This window comes from Callorhinus ursinus, unplaced genomic scaffold, assembly GCF_003265705.2.
Source record: "Callorhinus ursinus isolate GAN/ISIS: 27379988/994484 unplaced genomic scaffold, GSC_fseal_2.0 scaffold14, whole genome shotgun sequence".
NCBI classification, from domain to species: domain Eukaryota; kingdom Metazoa; phylum Chordata; class Mammalia; order Carnivora; family Otariidae; genus Callorhinus; species Callorhinus ursinus.
The window spans coordinates 15578330-15590780 of NW_027397076.1; the positions used below are offsets into that span (position 1 = coordinate 15578330).

The following is a 12451-nucleotide window of genomic DNA, read 5'->3' on the forward strand; positions in this document are numbered from 1 at the left end:
AGCTGGGATTGAGCAACACTGAAAATATTGCTGAATAGTGCTAAGAGGCTCATGCCTATCCTGCTTAAGTTGATTTCTCACTATTGCTTACTCTCTCATGTTCATTCAAAAATGTTTATTGAGCACCCATTATGTGTCAGGCACCTCACTAGGCAGAGAAAAAGTTGTCTTAGTGCTTTGATAATTATTTCCCTCCCATTTGGGAGGATTAAATCCTATTTATTTATTTATTTTTAATTTTTTTTTTAATTTGAGAGAGAGAGAGAGAACGAGAGCATGAGTGGGGTGGGGAGGAGCAGAGGCAGAGGGCAAAGCAGACTCCCCGCTGAGCAAGGAGCCCAATGTGGGACTCAATCCCGAGACTTCAGGATCATGAACTAAGCTGAAGGCAGCTGCTTAACCAACTGAGCCACCCAGGAGCCCCATGATTAAATCCTTTTTAAAAATGTTATAGAAGAGGGGCAGCTGGGTGGCTCAGTCAGTTAAGAGTCCAACTTTTGATTTTAGCTCTGGTCATGATCTCAGGGTCATGAGATCAAGCCCCATGTCAGGCATAACACTAAGTGTGGAGCTTGCTTAAGATTCTCTCTCTCTCCCCCTCTGCCCCTCCCCTGCTCATGATCACACACCTGAGCTCTCTCTCTCAAAAAAAATTTAAAAAAAAAGTAATAGAAGATATTTGAACACTTACTATATATTACTGAAACTTTACAATGCCTACATGTGGTAGGCCCTGTCCTTGTTATGCTGCACATTTTATGAATGAAGGAAATGAGCCACAGAAAAGTGAAGTAACTTACCCAAGGTCACACAGCTAGTAGCTGGCAGGGCTGAGAGGCTCTAAGAGTGGTGTTCTTAACCACAAAGCAGTACTGTCTCTCTGCTGTACCTGTCTTCATGCTGAGTTCAAAGCCAGTGCTTCATAAATATATATCTTGAACCCTCAGAAATGCTGAAAATACTGTAAGCCAGATATAGTTAAAGCGATGGAGGTGTCTTGTCTTAAATGAACCCATTTTACTGGCCAGGATGCAGTCAGATGGCTACATCTTGTTGCAGGTGAGGCTAAGAAATGCAGTCTGACTATGTGTAGGAGGAGACAAAAGGGTAAGTGAACACCTAGGCAGTCTTTGATATAGTCTCCTCTGATGAAATAGAAGGTTAAATTTAATGTAGTCAAATGTATCACTTTTTTTTCTTTATAAGTTATATACTTAGTGACTTGTTTAAAAAGTACTTCTCTATGGCAAGGACATAAAGATATACTATATTCTTTTCTAAAAGATTTCAAGTTTTGACTTACATATTTATAATCTATGTGGCATCAATTTTGGTATATGGTTTGAGGGAAGGATTACATTTTTTCTCTTTATGAGAGAGTGTTCTGGAGCTTTGTGACGCTCTTATTTGGTCTAGCTTTTTTCTTTTGTGCTAATTCCTCTCAGCCTGAAAATTCATGTTCTTTGAGCGCTCAGAAAATTTCTTGAGTTCTTTTTTAAATAATTTTATGCTCTCTGCTTTTTCTTCCTGGAACTCCTATCAGATATTTGACCTGGATTGATCTTTTATATATTTTATCTTTTCTTTTGTACTAACCATCTTTATCTTTTGTTTTACATTTTGGTGTGTGGTTATTTAATTATCATCATGAATTTAATAGTAATCATTATCATTTCACACAGCATGTTCTCAGACCAACATTGACAAAAACTATTCAAAAAAACCTGATGTAACCATTTTGGGTGAAGGTGACAACAAGATTGCAAGCCAACAGGTGTTCTGACACACATGACTCTTGCCTCACTGGAAACTTCATGCCAGAGCCTGGAAAACCCAGTCTGTGTCCTTTCAAGTCTAATGTTCATGTACTCATGAATCTCTTCCCCTGCTGTGCTCTCTTGCTCTCTCTCTGTCAAGCAAATAAATAAAATCTTTAAAAAATATATTTTTTTACTTTATTTTCCAACCGTTCTATTGAATTTTCAATTTTAGCAATTCTATTTTTAATTTTACAAGAACTCTTGTTCTCTGTTCTTTTTTTTATAGCATTTTGATGCTGTTTTATGGATGCAATTATCTTCCTCAATCTTTCAGAAGATTAGAGTTCTTTTCAGTTTCCTATCTTTTCTTTGTTTACTCTGAGATGCCATTATCTGTTTTTCTTGGCATCTCTCTATTTTTAAAGGTCTCCCTATTATTAAAGTAGAGTGGGGAATGCTTCTGACCTGAGTGGGGCTTACTGCCGGATGGTAGTTGTTTTAGGGTGATTGGCAGAGAGTTGGCTCAACTGCTGGGAAACTTCCAAATGCCATTCTATGGAGGTCTTTTCTCTGGAGCCATTCATTTTTTTCCAGATAAGAAACTTCCTAATTCCTGTCTGGAGGAAAAAGGGCCTGGCTACCAGGAAGCTGGTCAGGCATGTTTGGATGCATAACATTCATTGATTAAGTTTTCCAAATCAATCCCACCCTTTGCAGTGATAATAATAGAAATGGCAAACTCATCTATAGCTTACTCTATGTCAGATACTAATCTAATTGCTTTACACTGTTAATTGCTGTAGTAACTTAATCCTCCCAACAAAGCTATGAGGTTACAGAAAAGGAAACTGACGCACAGGGAAATTAAGTAACTTGCCTGAGATCACAGAGCTCCTAAGTTGTAAAGTCAGGATTTGAACCCAGGCTCTTTGATGGACAACAGGGTGTATGCCATGGTGCCTCAATAGGAAAATGAAATAGGCTGGTATTTGAGCAATGTTAGTTCTGAGGGTACCACAAGACTGCGAGCTCCATGAGGCAGGGGTTTTGCTTCTTTTACTCCTCACTGTACACCCAGATCACAGATCAGGGCAATAAATTTTCATGACATGAGTGAACGTGTAGTGCCTTTCATACAGAAAAGGCACTTACCTCTCCTGAGAGTGGCCTCACTAAAGGAAGGTGTGTATGTGCCAATAGTGAGGCCCTCTGAGAGACTTTTGGTTGCTAAAACTCATTTTTCCTTTTTTGTCAGGGAAAGAAAGTAGATCTGAGGTTGAAGGCGAGGTGGTCCAAGGCACATTCCTTCAGTAGAACTTTGTTGTCCCCTCCAACAGTTGGTAGCCTCATTCTTTATTTAAGGACAGCTACTATTACTTGGGGGGGAACGGTGAGCTTATTAAATTTTTCTTAATATTGTCTGCTGTAAATCAACATGTCTATCATTAGCTATCATCTGAAGTGTAGGGCAACCCCTAGTCCCCACCATTTCTATTAAAAAACAAAAGAAAACAAAACAAAAAACAAGACCAAGGCTTGATTTTTATATTGTTCTGTCTGAATGAAGACTCCTACCATTCTTTTCCTTACAGAATGGCTTTAATTTTACAGTGATTATTTAAAGCATGAATTTTCTGAAAGGGGGTGACCTGCAGGCAATGGCATACACAGGCTTTGTACATGCTTGAGTGAATCTGAGTCTTATTTCAAGGATTTATTGCTGTTTTGACGATGTACTATCTTTTTTACTGAAATGTTTTTGTAAAAATGGACCCATGCATAACTAGGATCTGAAGTTTTATTGCCAATGTCACTAATATTTATGGTAGTTTGTAGAGTAGAAATGATTCGTTTTGTTTAGACCGCTTGTTTGCAATTCCAAACTTCTCAATGGCTTACGGTTAAGGAAAATACTTTTTGTGGCTTTTCCTTGTTTTAGGAGGAAGTCTACCTTAGTCAGTTCTGTCTGCCATAACAGAATACCATAGACTGAGTGGCTTATAACAACAGACATTTATTTCTCACAGTCTGGGGGCTGCAAAGTCCAAGATCACAGTGCTGGCAGATTAGGTTTCTGGTGAGAGTCCTCTTCCTAGTTCATAGACAGCTGTCTTCTTGTTGTGTCCTCACATAGCAGGAGGGACAAGAGAGCTCTCTGAGTCCCTTTTACACAGGCACTAATCCTTTGCATGAAGGCTCCACCCTCATGACCTACTCACCTCCCAAAGGCTACCTCCTAATGCCATTGCACTGGGGGTTAGGATTTCAACATATGAACTTTGGGGGGGATATCATCATTCAATCTATACCTATGGCTCTTATAATAGTTTTTCTAAAATTAAACAGAACAACTGACCTGGAGAAAGTATATTATAAGGTGAAAATGAGCAATTTCTTAAAAGAAATTAGCAGCTCTCAGGAATTACTTGGTTATAAGTCACAGAAATCCATTCTATCTATATTAAGCAAAATAGGAACATTTATAGAAGATTATGGAAGCCAAGGACAGAGAATACAAAGAATGATTTCAGCCAGGAATTAGAAAGTCAAAGCCTGAGATTTCTCTCCCACCCTCCCTCCCCCTCCCCTCGTTCCTTCCTCAGACCTCCCAAGTGCCAAGCACTGTGGATGCAGTGGAGAAATAGTCAGATGAGAGCTCAGAGGCACAGAGAATATTTGCTAAAGAGTATATCCTTGTAGGAGGAGATAGACAATAAGCAAGCCAAAGTCAAACAAAAATAAGATTCTTATAAGTAAGGTGACCATAAAATCTGTTGCCCACATTTGAGAGCCAGCAAGGTACTATTAATAGTCAAACTTGACAATAAGTGTAAACCTGTCCAGGGCACACCGGAAATGTCATGGGCAAAAGACTATGGAGAGAATTAGAAGAGGGTAATGTGGTAATGACTGCATTGCTACTTGGGACTGGTGACAACAGGTGTTCTATGTAAGCTGAGACCTCAATGACGAGAAGGAGCCAAGCGTAGGAAGATGACAGGGATGAGCCTTCTAGGCAGAGAGATCAACTACGGGCTCTCAGGGAGGAATGGGCATGGAGCATTTGCAGAACACAAAGAAGGCCAGTGTGGTTGGCGTGCAGTGGACAGAGAGAGCCTGGCTGGGTTGGGACCAGAGACATAGGCAGGGGTCATGTAAGGTCAAACCTTCTGGGCATTAATAAAGAGTTTGGCTTTGTTTATACAAAGCATGATGGGAAGCCACTGAAAGGTTTTCAGCAAGGAAGTGACGTGACCTGCTTTACCTTTATAAAGAGCACCCTGTAATGTTACATAGTTAGGGTTTTTAAACAATTGCAATTTTTATTGATCTTTCCCTTGATATAGTTACTTCTTTTAAAGTTCCTATTTTGAAGAGATGCAAACTTAGGTAAAACCATATCATTATATATCAAATGATATGATATCTGAGATTTTCCTTAAAATTAGAGGTTAGATGAAACAAGATTGGCTGTGATTGGATATTTGTTGAATTGGGGTTTGGTTTACTATTATTTCTACTTTTGTATATGCTTGAAGTTTTTTTTTTTTTTTTTTAATAATGAAATGTAAACAAAAAAAGGGGAAAAAACAGGCTCACTCTGGCTGTAGCTGTATGGAGATTGTATTGTGGATGAGTAACGGGCAGGAGGGCTGGTTAGTCCAGAAGAGCCCACCTGGGAGCTAGTGATGGATGGGTTAGGGTGGGTGTAGTGTGGACACAGAGAAGTGAGTGGATTGGGAATGGGACCAGATATGTTTTGTAGCTAGAGCCAACAGGACATACTGGCAGTGTGGTGAGGAAATGAGAAGATCCAGTGGTAACTCTTTGATTTTTAGCTTGGCAACCGGTTGGATTAAGATGCTATTGGCCAAAAAAGGGAAGATGTAGGAGGAGCATGTTGGAGTAGGGAGGGAGGAAAAGTTCTCTTTTGACCATGTTAAGCTTCACATTAGACATTCACATGGGAAATGTCCAGTAAGCAAGCCTGGAATTGTGCTGAGAGGACAGAGATGTTGTGTAAGACACCTCTTAGGAGCCACGTCAGGTGCTCTCAGACTCACCTGACCCATGAGCCTCTGCATATTTGTTCTGTCTCTGTTGCTGGTTCTGCATGGGCTCCCACTGACTTTTTTGTAGGTGCAACCTGAAAATGCCTGTTTCCCAGGTGTCTCTCATCTTCCACCCTGGGGATTCCCTACTGATGCTGACCTGCTCAGTGCCTGTGTAAAGCAAGTGGGAAGTGAGGAGGAGTTAACACCTCATGGAGAAAACCTTTTGCCAAGGGGGAATGGGAGCCAGTGGGTAAATTCTTCCCTTTTCCTCTCTCTGGAGCCAGTCCTAAGAGGCATTCACTCATGTGGCCTGTTGGAAGATGGTCCTTGGAGATGGAGCAATCGGTCATGCTTGATCCCAAGCAGAAGCCAGCTCTGTAATGCACCACTGTATTTGTTTTCTTTCCTTTTCTGCCTCACTCTCCTTTCCTCAACATCCTTCTAGGTCCCATCAGCTGTGGTAGGGAGGTGGGTCATGGATGAGGAACAGTTGTCAAAGACCAGGATATGCATAAGGTAGGCACCCTAAGAAGTAACCTCAGCCTCACCTTCTAGACTTCCTGTCCTAGAGAAGTGCTGAAGAACAGGTTGGATGCATTTGGCTAAGCTGTTTTTTTTATTGTTGTTGTTCGTTTGTTTCTTGGGATATTCTTGCTATAGGCCTAGCAATTGTAGTCAGACTGTGTTCTGAGTTTTAGTTTGGGACATTAGCTCTCTATAGCTGCAGGGAAAAATCTTTTTTTATTAGACCCAATCATCTCAAAGTGTTTGAGTGTAGGAGGAAATTCAAATAGAGATAGAGTGTGTGTGTGTGTGTGTGTGTGTGTGTGTGTGTGTGTGTGTGTGTTCGTTCTTCCCGTTAGTGGTTTCTTGGCTCCTGGTTCTTGCTGAATATAGGAGGACTAATATTTTTTTCTGTGGGGGAGGAGTCTTGTGTAGTGAATTGCTCCCAAGAGCCGATGAGCACATGGCCCATTTAGGGGAATGTTCTGGGAGTCTCTTTTGGAGTTGTGCTCCCGGTAGTATGGGGGCAGAGGAGTTCAGAGCTTAACGAATCAGTGTTTTGGCCTTTATTACTACTTGTAAGTCTCTGTGCCATTGTATTGTTCAAGGTTGCCATGTTATTCCTCCAGCCAGGCAGAAAAGTATCTTGGTTGGGAGCTCAGGCCTCTAGTCAGATGTGGTTTAGGTCTCCACTCTGCCATTTACTAGTTGAGTGGCCATGGGACATTATTAATGTACACCTTCTTTATGTGGTTCCTGGGGAGAGGAAATGTGTGAAGAGCATTCAGCAAGAAGCCTAGCACAAAGTAGACATGGCACAAACAATAATGGTTTAATTTCTAGAAGGACCTATTGGCATAAAATGCTGCTGTTGGATGCTCAGTGCAGTGTATGGTCTAGAGAAAGAAGACAAAGCTATTTGGTGAATGAGGTGAGATTGGGGAATAGAGGAGCACCAGGTAGAACATGGGATTATGGAACTTTGGTTATTAGTGAGGTAGATTTTGATTCAAATCTCGAATATGCTGCTTGGATCCTTGATGAAGTTGTATCACTAAGCCTCAGTTTCCCATCTACAACATGGGAGTAATAATGTTTACCTCATGCGGTTGTTGTAAGGTAGAGATCAATAAAACACTAAGCATAAGGCCTGACATATAGTAGCTATTCATTAAAGAGCTTTGATGGTTAATAAAAGTAGATGGGAGTCATTGCTAACACAATAGAGGTAGTGTAGCTGAGTGGGACAGAGTGGCCTTCTGCCTTCCCGAAATTGCACAAAATTAGTCATTATCCACTTTGCAAGGCTGACCCTACCCAAATCTCAGTTCTGATGATTTCACAAACGTTGTTAGATTTGACATGACAAGGGCCCCTTTCAAACGTACATAAGTTAGTAATAATCTTGGACACGGATCTTGTATACCCCATCTTTCATTTTGCTTTGGACATCTCACCCTTCTGTTAAAAGCAGTATATATTGAATCTCATTTTTTCCCCCTTACTCTTTTGAATCTGATCACTCAGGCCTTGATAAAAATCCTTGTTCTGGAGTTTGTTCAAAGTTCATGGGAACAGCATCACAATGTATTATGCTTGCCAAAATCGCTTACGCGGAATTGAATCACAAGGAAACAATCAGATTAACTCAGAATATGGTATGTTCCACAAGACAACTACCCTGGACTCTTCAAAAAACTTTAAAAACAAAGCAAAACAAAAAAGTCAGGGCTGGAGGTATATAAACTTAGACTAAAAGAGACTATACATGATAACCAAATGCAATGTGTGAACCTTGAATGAATATGGGGAGTCCTCCCCATCAAAAAAAAAGGAAGAAGAAAAAAGTCCAACTATAAAGCATATTATGGGACAACTAGGGAAATGTAATTGTGGACTGTGTATTATATAATATTGAATTTATGATAAATTTTTTGGGTATGATAATGGTATTGTGGCAATGTAGGAGAATATTCTTGTTTTTTTTAGGCAATACGATGTAAATATTTAAGGGTGAGGTATTATAATTTCTGCAACTTACTTTCAAATGGTTCAGTAAACAATATGTAAATGTGTACATCTATATCCATAAGTATGTAGATGTATAAAGAGAAAGAAAATTTTCTTTGGAGTATTTGGAACATGGAGAATGCTAACAACTGTTTAAGTTCATAGCTATTCATTAAACTGTTCTTTCAACATTTTTTTTTCAACATTTCTAAAGGTTTGACAACTTTCAAAATAAAAAGTTGGGAGAAAAAAGTTTGTGGAAGAAAACCAGCTAGCCAGTCTGCATGTTTTCTTCCAGTGAGTGTTTAGTGAGAAGTCCTCGATTTAACCTCACAGACACTGGTGCTTTTATCCTTTCAGAGACTAAGGGCTCACATGATTTATTTAAGCTGATGGCCAATTCTCACCTGGGAAATCCTTGGTTCTTTATAATCCTGCAGCTGAAAATCTGGAGTAGAAGATAGATGTGGAGAGAGGGCTTGTTCAAAAAAGGAAGCAATAAAAGAAACATGCATTTGAGAGGGCAACCACTAAAAAACCCCAAGGAAGTAAAGTCCTTTCCGTTTTCAACATCTGTGTAAATTTAGTAGGAATCTTTTCTGCCTAGGTGATAAAGAATAAGAATTCCAGGGTAAAAATAATTCAGGAATTTTCACCTGGAATTTCTGGAGGAAATCAATTTAACTAGGAGAAGGAATTTCTTTTCAAGAATGGATTAAGGACAGATGGGTCCTGGGGTCATTCTTCTTAGAGCTTAATTACCATGTTCTGAAGCAGTATGAGATCTTAATGACTTGACTCATTCGTATCCACTGGTGTCAAATTTAAAGCCAACCACACAAAATGTTGGGGGCAAAAAGTAGTCCAGTAAACAAACTTATTAATAGAAATGAAATTCCACAGGGAACACAGATACACACAAGTCAGGGGGATATTAAATTCCTGTGATAAGTTAACATGGATTAAGCAAAACTTTTTATAGTGCAAGTTCTTAGTATCAAATTTTGAAGAACAGCAACATCTGATAATATAATTATAATATTTATATTAACTATTTCTAATAGGTTGCAAATAATGCTAAAGGGATATATTGAAGGAAAACACTGGTTCACTCAATAAATAATTATTGGATACCATTCTGTTCTGAATTTGGGAATAAAGCCAAGGACATATCTTCCTGGAGTCCACTCTCCACCAAGGTAGACTTAAATTATTACGTGATCAGTTACAATAGCAGCAAATGCTACAGAAGAGTAGTTTGTAGATCTGACATTTGGAATAGCTTAGATTTTGTGAGCACTAATAATCACAGAAGATAATTATCAAATGTAGAACTATTTTTAATATATTTAAAGGTTTTCTGAATTTTTTCATTGTACAAAGGCTTTATGGAGGCTTTAATTTTCTAAGACAGCTTCTTAAATACTGAAGGTTTGAACTTTTGTTCTCTTGCTTAGGTCTCCCACCCCAGTACTTGCAGACAGAGTGATTGACAGGGTCAATAGCTATGCATGTGATTGTTGGCAGGAAGGTTGCATGGGACATTGCTCACAGTCCTGTATTCCACCAGCATGGCAGTATGCCCAGTGGTTAAAGATACCAATACTAGTGTTAGATTCTTGAGTTCAAGTCCAGGCTCTGCCACTTGGTAGCTGGGTAGTATAGGCAAGTTACTTAACTCTCTTAAGCCCAGTTTCCTCAGCTGAAAATGAAGATAGTAATAGTACCACTCCTCAACATTTTTTTAATTTTAGCGTTCTAAATAAGATAATGCAGATAAAGCATTGGGCAGAAAGTAAGTCCTCAATAGATTTTAACTATTTTTTTATTTGAAAATCTATTTGGCTTTATTAAGCAATTCATGAATCACGCAGCATCCCATCTAGCAAGTGGAGGGGAGGTCCCTAGATTTTAACTATTATATGGTTACTCTAATTTTTATGACTAGAGGGTTGTCTGATCATGCCCACTCTAGGCATGCTCACTGGCTTTTTATTCTTATTTTTCAAGTTGAATGCAGGCAGATCCCTGATTTCACACCAAATGTATTCATTTTCTAGTCTTGTATACACACAGTAATCAAAGTGGGCTTTTACTGCCCTAGAGGTCAAAAAACATAAAATTTTATTTGTAGTATGAGCACCCAAATTTGGCATAGGAAAGGAAGTTTGAGAGTATCAGAGATTAATACAAGAAAGTGCAGGCTTTTAAAAGGCAAATACGCAAAGTTGAGAACGGTCTTTTCCCTGAATGAACGTCTGGAATGACGGCAGGTAGATCAGTACACTCATGATACCAGCTGGTGCCAGCTACTTCTGAGTCCAAGGGGGCTTTTTTCCTAGCAATTTTGGGAAATGCACACCTTTTTACTTTTGTTTTTTTGATGCTGCACAGTGTGACAGAGATGGCTAATTGCCACAATACTCATTTCTCCCTTCTTTTTTGTTAGAGGACAGTGATTTTTAGTTGGACTGTTGGCTACTCAGAATATGGACTACATTTCCCAAGCTCCCTTGCAGCTAGGTGTGTGGTCATGTGACTAAGTTCTAGCCAAAGGGCTGTGAAGAGATGTGTTCTTGCAAGGAAAGATGTGCTTTCCTTTCTTTTTCTACTCAGCCAGGATGTGGATGTTGTGGTGAGCTACCTGGATCATGCAGATGAGAATAACACCCTAAGAAAGGTGGAAGGAACTCGAGTTTGGACGCTATGGAGCAGCCACATTATATAGGAGAAAAATAAACTTCTATTCTGTTTAAGTCATGGTTACTTGGTCTCCATTACTGCAATTGTATCTATATCATAAATAATACAGGCAGGAATGAATATGTAAGTAGAAGTGTCTTCCCAAGACGTGTTCCTCCCCACCCCCCACCCCTGCCTTGTTCTTTCGCCTGGCTTGAATCCTGGGGAAATATGCTGCTGTGTGTGTGGGTGTGTGTTTTGTTTTACTCCATGTGTGAGAATTCATTCGCTGTACACACACAGTATTTATATTGAGAGTTCCAGGTATTTTACCTCGTATATACATATATATGTATACCTGTATATCAATCATAATTCCCATGTTTAATGAACATACAGTCTAGATTGGAAAATCTAATAGTATGAGAAATAATATATGGCCAAATGAACAAGATAATGGGCATTAGAAAGTTTCTGAAAGCCTGGGCCATCATTTTCACTCTGAACCCAATGAATTACCGATGAAAGTAGAAAGCTAGTCTCTGGAAGGACAAGGGATGGGAGTTGACTTTGTTTGGTTTCCCCACTGTTTATAGAACACCCTACTCACAGATTTCTTTCAGTTCTGTGTCAGGTTGCCCCCTCCATGGTCTTCCGGTTCTTCTTGGGCACCCTCCTCTTCCCCACCCACATAATGCCCCCCGCTCCAAGCCTGGCCCTCCTTCATCCCTTTGTGCGAGGCCAGCAGCCAGCATCACTGCCCCACTTTCATAGACAGAGCAACTGAGTCATTTTGCTATTGTTGCTGGACCAAAGTTAACCAGTGAGTCATTCTGAAGTCCTAGAACGGGATCCTAATTCTTGTTCCTGGCATCATTTGCAGAACCGAATTAGATGGAAGGTACAAGAGGATGCTGGCCTTTGAACAGCTCAGAGAGGAATGCATTTGCGTGTGACTTGGTTAAAAACAAGGATTAACTCTCTCTTGAAACCTGCCCCCCTGAAAAAGAAAGGGGAGAAATGTATCAGTGTAACATCACCGTCATACCAAAAGGATGCTTAACTGCTCTCAAAATGTTCTGCAAGTTCTCTGGTTCATGGCTTCCTTGGTACTAGGTTTTTAAACAGAAAATATCTTATTTGCAGTTGAGGCAATCAATTTTCTTCATCTTACAATAGTCACATATGTGAATTTAGATCTGGGAGGAAACAATTTATTTCCTTCTTTTCACAAGAGAATCTTTAAAGTATCTAACAACAACAATAAAAATAAATTTTAAAAAAGTATCTAATAGACAAAAAATGAGCTTGCTCATGTATTAAAATTAGTAACACAAGCCATTCCAAACACAAGCTGCTCGTATTTAGTAGGGAGATGCTTTTTATATACCCCTTTCTGTATAGCTTAGAATTTCCTAAATTTTATCCTTTCCTGGGGTC

General features: G+C 39.5%; 1 long non-coding RNA gene across 3 annotated transcripts in view; it reads left to right on the forward strand.

The window, feature by feature from the left end:
- LOC112831211 (uncharacterized) overlaps positions 1–12451 on the forward strand; it is a 178882-nt gene that overhangs the window by 144269 nt on the left and 22162 nt on the right. Inside the window, exon 5 of one of the 3 annotated variants that reach the window (XR_003210096.2) lies at positions 1683–1903. The exons of the other annotated variants lie outside the window; for them this stretch is intronic. This is a non-coding gene — a long non-coding RNA (uncharacterized lncRNA). Of the gene's footprint in view, positions 1–1682; positions 1904–12451 lie in introns of those variants that run through there. 3 annotated transcript variants of the gene reach the window in all.